The sequence below is a fragment of the Bidens hawaiensis genome, unplaced genomic scaffold, assembly GCF_021521415.1.
Source record: "Bidens hawaiensis isolate Kalapana, Puna unplaced genomic scaffold, B.hawaiensis_p1.1 tig00025189_1, whole genome shotgun sequence".
Taxonomy (NCBI): Eukaryota; Viridiplantae; Streptophyta; class Magnoliopsida; order Asterales; family Asteraceae; genus Bidens; species Bidens hawaiensis.
The window spans coordinates 196,850-207,517 of NW_027494011.1; the positions used below are offsets into that span (position 1 = coordinate 196,850).

At 36.0% G+C, this 10,668-nt stretch overlaps 1 pseudogene across 1 annotated transcript; it reads left to right on the plus strand.

Moving 5' to 3' along the window:
• The first annotated feature begins 3,165 nt into the window (after positions 1 to 3,165).
• LOC143571087 (GDSL esterase/lipase At1g28610-like) lies at positions 3,166 to 9,276 on the plus strand (annotated as a pseudogene). Its single transcript, XR_013142040.1, has 7 exons — positions 3,166 to 3,434; positions 4,288 to 4,518; positions 5,035 to 5,183; positions 5,392 to 5,665; positions 5,739 to 5,974; positions 8,964 to 9,082; positions 9,168 to 9,276. The product of XR_013142040.1 is annotated as a GDSL esterase/lipase At1g28610-like (transcript).
• Positions 9,277 to 10,668: the final 1,392 nt, after the last annotated feature.

The following is a 10,668-nucleotide window of genomic DNA, read 5'->3' on the forward strand; positions in this document are numbered from 1 at the left end:
CATAAGGCAAGGCTTCATGGAGGACTTCGTGTCCTTGATATATATACATCTATATAACTTGTTCATACATATTAATCTTGCTTATTTTAGTTTGTTGGTCATGTTTACAAGTTCCATGGTTATGGGTTTTTAAGAGTCTATGCTTCGGTTTAACCGTAAATAGCTCTAAACCGTTAACCGAACTTTGTTAGTAGTTTTGTTAAATAATTGTTTAAACATACTTATTGTTAGATCTAAGTTTCTAAAATCATTTTTACAAATTCTATGGTTATGGGTTTGTAGAATCTTACCTCGGTCTTAACCCGAAACACGATCCGAACCGAAAACCGAACTTTTGTTTAAAGACTTTATTGTTAACTTTTGGTTGTAAAACTTAAAGTATTTTTTTTATTTGTACATTATTATACAAGTTCTTTAGTGTTTGGACATGTGGAAACCAAACCGATTTTTACTCGCTTAAGACACACAAGTGTGTTTTTTTTTAGCCATCAAGACTTGTATATTTCTTTAAAAATAGTTACAAATTGATTTTTAAATATTTTCTTAAGTACTTGGAAATGTTGGATCCAACTTGATCTCATAACAAAGTTTGAACCGACAACCCGAACACTCGATAAAAAAAACCTGTTTTAGTATCTTTATTCCAAAGGGATTTGCATTCTTGCATTTTATCCACCTTATTACTTAACATAGGTTGGGTAAATATTAAGGTTAGATACTTTAACCCGGTTTCGAGCAAACTTACATTTTTAAAGGGTTATTGTTATAAATTCTTAAATAGTTACATTTTAAAACCTTGAACTTTAATTATTTACATTTCTCAACATTTATTTTGTTTAAAGACCTTCAAGACAACCTTTCTAAATTCAAGACTTCTTTTCTTTTTAGGCATTGTGCGTTAAACTCGTCGTTCCGACAAATCTCCAAATTATCATCTTTCAAGTTACTACTTGAAGGTGAGTACTTCATACCCCATTTTCCATCTTTTATTTTGGAGGTGACATTTCATACTTATTCAACAAAATGCTTTATATTTGAATCTTAAACCACAAACGTAGTTGTATACTTTACCTAAATAATTGCTCGATTTGGTGTTCTATGCTTATATGCCTATGTGTTCATCGCTTTTGGTTGGTGGAACTATAAAATCCTAGACTATTTGGCATCCCCTTATAGCAAGGTGTCGTTAACGTAATGCAATTAACGATAACTATAAAATCCTAGACTATTTGGCATCCCCTTATAGCTAGGTGTCGCTAATGTGTTTAGCGATATCTATTTATCCAAATTACCACTTTTATTTATCGTTTCGTATGCAAGTTTTGTGGCTATCTTTATTATATACTAATATGATTAAACTTATGAATTTCTCACCAACCTTTGTGTTGACAAACTTTATTTTATGAAATGTTACAAGTTTGCATCTTGGTTGATTTATGATTGTGAAAAAAATGACATCAAAGACCTTAGGATATTAGTAAAAATGAACAATATCAAATTTGCCATATTTTGTGATATCTTGTTTATAGTTATTTTATGGATAATTGTTATGTGACATTTTCGATGTTGTGAAATGAAATGAGTTTATTAAATACTGTCACTTTAATTAGTGTCATGTGCTTATGGACAATCGTTACACCTCGGCATGTTTCGTCGCCCTTGGTCGGGGTGTGACAAATAAGTCGGGCAATATTTTGGTCAAATAAAATAAATAAAATTTTGACCAAACTAAAATTGCCTTAATATTTTATCTAGATCATAAACGTCAACTCCATTGAAGTTTATGATGTAGAACCGGTGAAAATACCGGATTCGACTCGTATGTTGTAACCAAGGCTCTGATACCACTGTTGGGTTTCAGTGGTGATCAGTTAAAATTTCGTTTATTAAATCTGGTTCAATAAATGTGACAAATAATAATTAATTACATTAATTAATATACGCAGCGGAAAATATATGTTAATCAGCACCGAAAACAAAACCCGACAGGATCCGGTTACAGACAATACGAGTACGAGTCAAAAACATTAAATATATAATTATAAACTAACAATATATTTAGGGTTACATAGGTTAATAAATAACCGGTTGAGACACCGAAGGCTAACAAACCGAGCTAGGTGACACAACGAGATCAACGACCAACGGTGGCAGTGCACGACGGCAACGGCAGCGGCGGTGGTGTATGGACAGCGGCGGTCCGTGGCGGCAGGCGGCGAACAGGCAGCGGTAGCACTGGCTGGCGGTGGCGGACATGTGGCGATGGCTGGTCAGGCGCCGGCGGTGAAGCATGTGGCTGGCTGTTGGATGGAGGAAGGATGAGATGGACTTGTTAGGATTAGTTGTCAGGTTATTAAACCATCATATATTTATATAGCCTCCTATTAGGTTTAACTAATCTCATTAGTTATAAAGCTAATGGGCCAACAAGTCCAATTCTTACTCTAAAGCCCGCTCCATGTAATTTTTATCTCATTAAAGTGTCTAACCCGGTTAACTAACTTAAGCGGGTTAATGGTTCGTTACCTCATGGTGTAACTCTCACAGGTCATAACCCGGTTGGCCGTATTGACTTACCCAAACCGGTCCATAATTCCAACACGACATATACTTTATTAGATGTGAAAAACTATTCGTCTCTCACTCTCGTATAACTTGCAGATTCTAAATTTTCAACTTATGATGTGGTTAGACAAGTAAGCAATTTGGCTTAATTGTTATTTTTCAAAACAAAATTATATTTAGGCTTGGAACGCTGAGCTCAAAAAGTTGGTTTGTGCTACCAAAAAAAAAATTAAGGATGAGACACATAAGTCGTTTAAGGACACAAGACAACTTTTAATTTGTTTTCATAAATACTTATTTTGGGAATTTTCCTGGTTTTAAATTATACATGTATTGAGATTAAAAAAAAAGGAATAATATAGTTCCATTTTAATTTTTAAGAATGGAATGATATAATTTTGGTGTGAAACATATGGCCACCTTTTTCATAAATGTATTATTGATGGCCATAGCAAAGTTGTTGCCACATGTCTATAGTGATCATGACTCGTCGCTCATAAAGCAATTAGAGTGGTAACACTGGAACCCACTTAACGGTTAAACATATCGTGGCCTTGTTTATATCACAAGTGTAAAAGTGCACTACTATAATTTCTGAGCAGCCACCTTTCATTATCCAAATGGCGTCTTCTTCAAGCTCCAAAGATTTTGTAAGTTTGTTGGTGGTGTTATGGACTTGTAGGCTTTATGCTAATGCATGCTATCCGTCGATCATCAGCTTCGGTGACTCCCTTGCTGACACCGGAACCGGAAGTATCTGGCTTCGATATTTAATGTTGAATTTACTTGTGTCCCTCCTTACGGCCAAAATTTCATTGGGCATTCCACTGGTCGTTGCTCCAATGGTCGTCTCATTATTGATTTCCTAGGTAACCACATTACATTGCAAATAAACAGGGGTGAGCAGAAAACCAAAAGTGAAGTAACCGAAAGAATCGAACCGAAGCATTAACCGACGGTTATTTATTTATTTATTTATTTATTTATTTTTTTGAAAAAGCGAATTTTCGGTTTCGGTTTGGTTTTTCATTTTTAAAAAACCAAACCGATTGATGGTGATGAAGATTATGAAGATGTTGAAAATTTGGATTGAACTTTTAGTATTTTCTGATTAAGAACTTTATTGAATTTTAAACTCTATTACTAACTTTGTATTCGTGAAACCGGTTTCACGTAACATGCGTCTATTTTTGTTATAAGGTCTATTTCTGTTATCCTTATATTACTCTAATACGATCTTACAAGCTTAAAATCATCATCTTCATTTTTTAATTTTTATTGCAATGTCTACACATAACTGAACTGATTATAACCAAAAAACCAAAACGGATTGTATATTAAAAAAACCGATGACTTCGGTCTCGGTTTTGTTTTTGTCTAAAGACCGAACCGGGCTCGGCCCTGCAAATAATTACTCAGTTTACAAGCTAGTTTACAAGCTGCGGTTTAATAATAATAATAATAATAATAATAATAATAATAATAATAATAATAATAATAAGGGAAAGTTAACGTGCAAACTAAAAAAACGTGATAAATGTGCGAATGGAACTATGTTATATATATATAATTACACTACTTGATTTGATTTGATTCCAGTTAGCAAGTTAATTTAATTTGTATTTGATCAAAACCCATAATGATAATAATAACTAGTAAGTACTCTAGTGTTAACATAATTATGTAATTATGATTTGTTTTTGATTTTTATGGTTCTTATAGCTGAGAGTCTTGGATTGCCGCTAATACCGCCATATTTCAACGACAAGGAGAGTGGTGGTGTGACGTCATTGGGAGGACAAAGAGTGAACTACGCGGTGGCAGGTGCTACAGCATTGGATTCATCTATTATTGAAGCTAGATGGGGTGGAGGTCCTGTTATTAATGCCTCTCTAGGAGTTCAACTGGCATGGTTTAAACAATCTTTGTCTTCTGTTTGTGGCAACACTTCAGGTGTCTTTATCTATTTGTTATTGACAATCTTATAAGGAAACATTTTACTTGGTCAGATACTATAAATTAAAACAATTAAAAAAAAGGTTTAAATAAATAATATAATGAATGTGACAGGAGTTGTTAAAACCATTGTCATGAAAACCAGTTTCATTGACAAAACTTTATATTGATAGATGCCTTTTTTTATCGATGATAATCGACGGATCAGTAAGGGCAAAAAAGAATAGCAAAGTAATTCTTTATGTAGTTGTTGAATCGTTGGTGACACGTGATCGGTATTTTATGAGTGATATCTAGCTTTGGATGATCTATCAGTGAAGTATACATAAGTGATTTGTCAGTGAAGTCTTTACCCAAACTGATGGACAATCGATCCATTTGTATTTTGATGAAAGTCCTCGATTTTGTTATGAACAACGTCACTAGTATATTAATTTAGTTGTTATAATAAGTTCACTAACAGGTTAAGTTCTCATGATAGTTATAGATAGATTTGATTATAATTGTTGGCAGATTGTAGAAACTTCATTGGGCGTTCTTTGATTCTAATGGGTGAGATTGGTGGCAACGATTACAATCGTCCATTATCTATGGGGATACCCATTGATGATATTCAACCATATGTTCCTGTTGTCATTGATGCCATCATCTCAGCAGTCAATGTAAGAAGCTACCCAATTCATGGTATTTTTTGTTTTAACAAATTTATTCTAATTACAATGCGAACCCGATTATAAAGTGTCAATGTAAGAAGCTACCCAATTCATGGTATTTTCGTTTTATAAATTTATTCTAGTTACAATGCGACCCCGATTATGATAATGTCTTTAATAATGTATGGTTAAATTTTTATCGACTTAAATTTTGTAGGCGTTGGTTGAGATGGGAGCTAGAACTCTCGTTGTTCCAGGAAACTTTCCAATTGGATGCCTTCCAACATCTTTGACGGTATATGGGTCTGATAGCGAAGAGTATGATCTTACAACAAGTTGCCTCACTAAATTAAATGACTTCGCTAAGTATCACAATAAAATGTTGCAAACAAGACTAAACCAGATTCGAGAGCTTAATCCTAACGTTGTTATCATCTATGCTGACTGCTATAATGCCCTCATGCAAATTTACCGCTCTCCAAATGAATATGGTATGTAACGTGTTATAAGCTTGAAAAATATGATATAAGTAAATTCTAATTTTATAAACCACTCTTGTTGCAGGATTTACAAATAACGGGACTTTGAAGGCTTGTTGTGGATGTGGAGGGCCGTTTAATTTCAACGCAACTGGGAGATGTGGACAGGCATGCGCTACCTTGTGTGATAAACCAGATACTTATGTTAGCTGGGATGGAGTGCACTTAACTGAAGCGGCATACAAACTGATATTCAAGAGTTTATTTCAAGGGCCATACACTACTCCCGAATTTAAATCCTTGTGTCCTCCATCGGGGCGGGTTTGGGGCGGGTTTTGCTTAACCCGAACCCGAACCCGAAACCAAAAACCATCCCCGTACCCGCCCCATTACCCGTCGGGTTTAATTCGGGGATTCCCCGTTTGGTTTTTTGTACCCCCCCGACCCGCCCCGTCCCCGAAACCGATCCGACCCGACCCGAAATTGGTTCATCACATAACAGAATTGTTATTAAAAACTTCCATCATGAGTTGTTATTGATGTAATTCCTCATTGAAGTTAAGGATCTTTGTACAATTTCTAACGGTTGTTTCTCTTAAATAAAAAATGAATCTGACAAAGTATTTTCAGGCTTTAAATGATTTATGACACTGGTTTCTCTGCTTTCTCAAGTTTAAACAAGAAGGCAGAAGAATTAAAGGAACTCAATGGGGGTAAGGGCCAAGTTCAAATCTCTTGCTTCTGTTCTGAAGCACAGGGTGATTGTGAGGAAGTTACTGAATTAGTGAATTTAACCCCAAGGAAGTTCTTACCACTCATAGCCTCGGTTAAACGATATACTGAATTAGTGAATTTAACCCCAAGGAAGTTCTTACAAAATCAAAGTGTGAAAATCAGATCAGATCTAACAAGTTGATGCATAAATCAGATCTAACAGACCATACATGACATTATCGTTATATGCAGACTAAAATTCCTGGTGTCAAATCAGATCTAACAAGTTGGGGTGGGCTATAAACAAAATCAGATCTAACAATTGCAATTACAAAATCAAAGTGTGAAAATCAGATCTACCTCCGTCCGAAGAACAGATCAGAGCTGGATTCACGGCCGCGTCGGCCGGAGAGAAGTCGGCCGGAGAGCTGGATTGCCGGAGAGCTGGATTCACGGCCGCGTCGGCCGGAGAGAAGTGGGCCGGAGAGCTGGATTGCCGGAGAGCTGGATTCACGGCCGCGTCGGCCGGAGAGAAGTGTGAATCACACAATCGGGGGCGGCGGGGCAATATGCAGATATGAAATTGAAACTGGATGTAGGTTTTTAATATATATATATATATATATTATTTATATTTATATTTATATATATTATATCGGGGCGGGTCGGGGCGGGGGTACCTGAACCCAAACCCGAACCCGAACCCGAAACAATCCCCGAAACAATCTCCGAAACCCGACCCGAAACCGAAAAACAAAACCCGACCCGACCCGAAATAAGCCGGTTTTCGGGTTTCCCCGTCGGATTCGGGGATTTTTGCCATCCCTAGTCACACATGGCCCTGTACAAACAATATGCAACCTACTATAATTTCTTAAACACTTTATAATTTAGTATTTGTTTAAAACTGAGAATTATAAATGTATATTGAGTCTAAAGTTACAAGCTAGAAACTTATGCAACCATCCTAATTGTGTAAATATTTATTTTTTTTATCACTATAATTTCATTCACTTTACATACAAAAAGAAAAGAAAAAGAAAAAGAAAAACGTACACGGTTTTATACAACTTTTAAGCGTTCTTTTTTTTTTAAATATGTTAAAGTTAATTAGAAATACGTTTTTTATATTTTTTAATTATTAAATACTTATGTCGCATGGTTCGATCCGACTACTTCGAGAATGCATGACTGATGAGTTCCATATTATCAGTGTTAAACTATGAAACTCCAAAATTTATGGGCGTACACAAGACAAAACGAAACGAATCAGGTTAAGCCGAGCTCAAGCTCAGCTCGTTTTGACTTAAGAGAGGTCGGCTAATTTATTATTTGCTAATCAATTTATAAACTTTCTTAACTGTTTTATATATTTTAAGAAAAACCTTAAACGAACTTAAGCTCGGCTCAAGCTCATGTGCGATACCTTAAACGAGCCAAAGCTCTCGCTCGAGCTTGGTTGTGCAATATAAAATTAATACATAGAAGTCTAAAGAGTTACAACTTAACATATGGCACAAGGTTTGTTGACGCTCAATGAACCCAACCGATCTTCCCATACAAATCTCGAGTTCAAGCTCAATAAGGCCTGACTCGTTTCAAGATTTTTCTCGATCTGATCTGGAGTAGCTTGTAAGTGGCTTGACTCATTTACACCCTATTCTTAATATACATGCATGAACTGTTTGTTGGAATTTTGGGTATCTATGTGTGTGAATGAATGTCTTAAAAATGGAAGTGGTAAAACTTGTCCCACATCGGTTTGGGAACAAAGTGAAGAGTGGTTTATAAGGTGCAACCATTACTACTCATTTGAAGCTTTGTGATGTGTTCTACTACAACTCCTACCCGCGCGCGGGGGAGGGGGGTGTGCAAAATTGGGTTTCTGGACTTAAATTCTTCTAACTCGTGCGTGCCCGCACGTCCCACGAATGCAACTCCGAAAACCTGAGCCCACGTGAGGAAATTTTTTGCACTCGTTTTTGTTTTTGAGACTGCTCGCTGGTGCATTTCGTAACTGATGGTCAATGACATTAATGATCATTATTCAGTAATGATTATTAGTTTCTGTTTCATTGCACTAATGATTTCGTAACTGATGGCCAATGACATGAATGATCATTATTCAGTAATGATTATTATTTTCTGTTTCATTGCACTAATGATGACCATTATGGTGATTATTATTCACTAATTACTAAGTATTATTATGGTCAACAATAAGTTATGAGTTTTAGTTTTATTGTTATAAAACTAGATGAAATGTTTCAGTTCATACAACTAGAGAAAAACCCACAACTCTCTCATCCTCTCCGCTGCAACATTATTACGGTTTTGTTTCAGACAAGTGATCAAGTCTGGCAATCCGCTACTGCTTCGAACCGGAGTACCCTGGGAACAGACCGCGAATCTGTTTAAGGGAATTGTGTCAAACACAAGCCCGGTTCACTGTTATCATTTATTGTTTCTATTCTATTGTTTCGGTTCTAATACAGGAAATACCAACAAACTTAAACAGATTACTAATTATTCATGTGTCTTTCGTTTCAGACAGACAGACAGAATGGAATCATATGCATGATCACTTTCATTTCAGACAGCCATGATCGTTGCTTCTGTTGTTGCTATCCCAACCAGTTTGGTTGCACCCCTGCTTAATGCAGTTACGTCTCATGCTGAGAAACCAGAAAAATTCACCGGTGTGAATTTTAAAAGGTGGCAGCAAAAGATATTCTTTTATCTGACCACGTTGAACTTAGCGAGGTTCTTGACTGAAACCATTCCCCATATTGATAAAAAGGGAAATGGATGCTCATTCAGTGAGCGCGGTTCAGGCTTGGAATCATTCGGATTTCTTGTGCCAGAATTATGTTTTGAATGGTATGGTGGATGCATTGTACAATGTGTAATGCAAGGCCAAGACTGCCAAAGAATTATGGAAGTCTTTGGACAGCAAATACAAAACAGAAGATGTCGGTGCTAAAAAGTTCGCGGTGGCTAAGTTCTTGGACTTTAAAATGGGAAAGGCTCCAACCTTGGTCCTAAGGGAAGAATTTAAAAAAAATAAAAAATAAATAAATAATAATATTAATAATAAAATAAAGTTCCAAGGAACTTGTTACAATTGTGGAAAATAAGGCCATAGGGCCAATGAGTGTAAGCTTCCAAAGAATGAAAATGCTCGACAAGTGAATAGGGTTCATGAGGTTGATAACCTCTCGATTATGGTCTCTAAAGTTAACTTGTGTCGAAGCAAAACAAATAAGATCGTCATTCAAAAAGATTGAACGATTCGTCGAACCCTCGAGATGATCCACACTTATGTGTGTGATCTAAAAGTAATTCCTACTCATGTAGGGAGTAAGTACTTCATCATGTTTATTAATGATAGTACAATGTATTGCTATGTGTACTTACTTAAGAGTAAGGATGAGGCTATTGATAAGTTTATCTTGTTTAAAGCCGAAGTTAAGAATCAACTAAATTGGAAAATCTAAAGAGTAAGGAGTGACCGAGGAGGTGAATATGTTTCACCTTTTGTTGATTTGTGTGAAAGAGATGGAATCATACATGAACCCATGCCTCCTTACTCCCCTCAATCAAATGGCATAGCGGAACGCAAGAACCGCACTTTGAAAGAAATGATGAATGCCATGATGATAAGTTCTAGAATAAGCCGAGACATGTGGGGGGAGCAATCTTATCGGCGAATTATGTCTTATACATGATACCCAATAAGAAAAAAAATGTAACTCCATACGAATTATGGACGGGAAATAAACCATCATATAAATACTTGCGAGTATGGGGGTGCCTAGCCAAGGTAGTAGTAACACCACCGAACCGGCTATTAATAGGACCCAAAACAGTGGATTGTATACCTATAGAATACACTCGTCCTGGTGGTGCATTTCGTTTTCTTGAGCATAATTTCAAGAACCCTGGAATAAACAAAGGCACCATACTAGAATCAAAGGATGCATCATGGTTTAAACATATGTTCCATGCTTGGGTAAAGGAAACCAAGTTGTTTTAGACCGATTGAGGAAATTGTTCTAGAAAACGAGGGTGCAAGATATGAACCTCGAGAACAATCTGAAATATAGGAAATTGAAATTAGAAAGAGTAAATGGCAAAGGACTGAAAAAATCCTTCGCCTCTAACTTCCTTACCTACATGGTAGAAGAGGAACCTCAAACTTAATGATAATTAGTATCATTAATTTCAGTTTCAAATGTTGCACTAATGATTATTATTCTGTTTTATTACACTTTAATGATCATTATAATGTTTGTTATGAT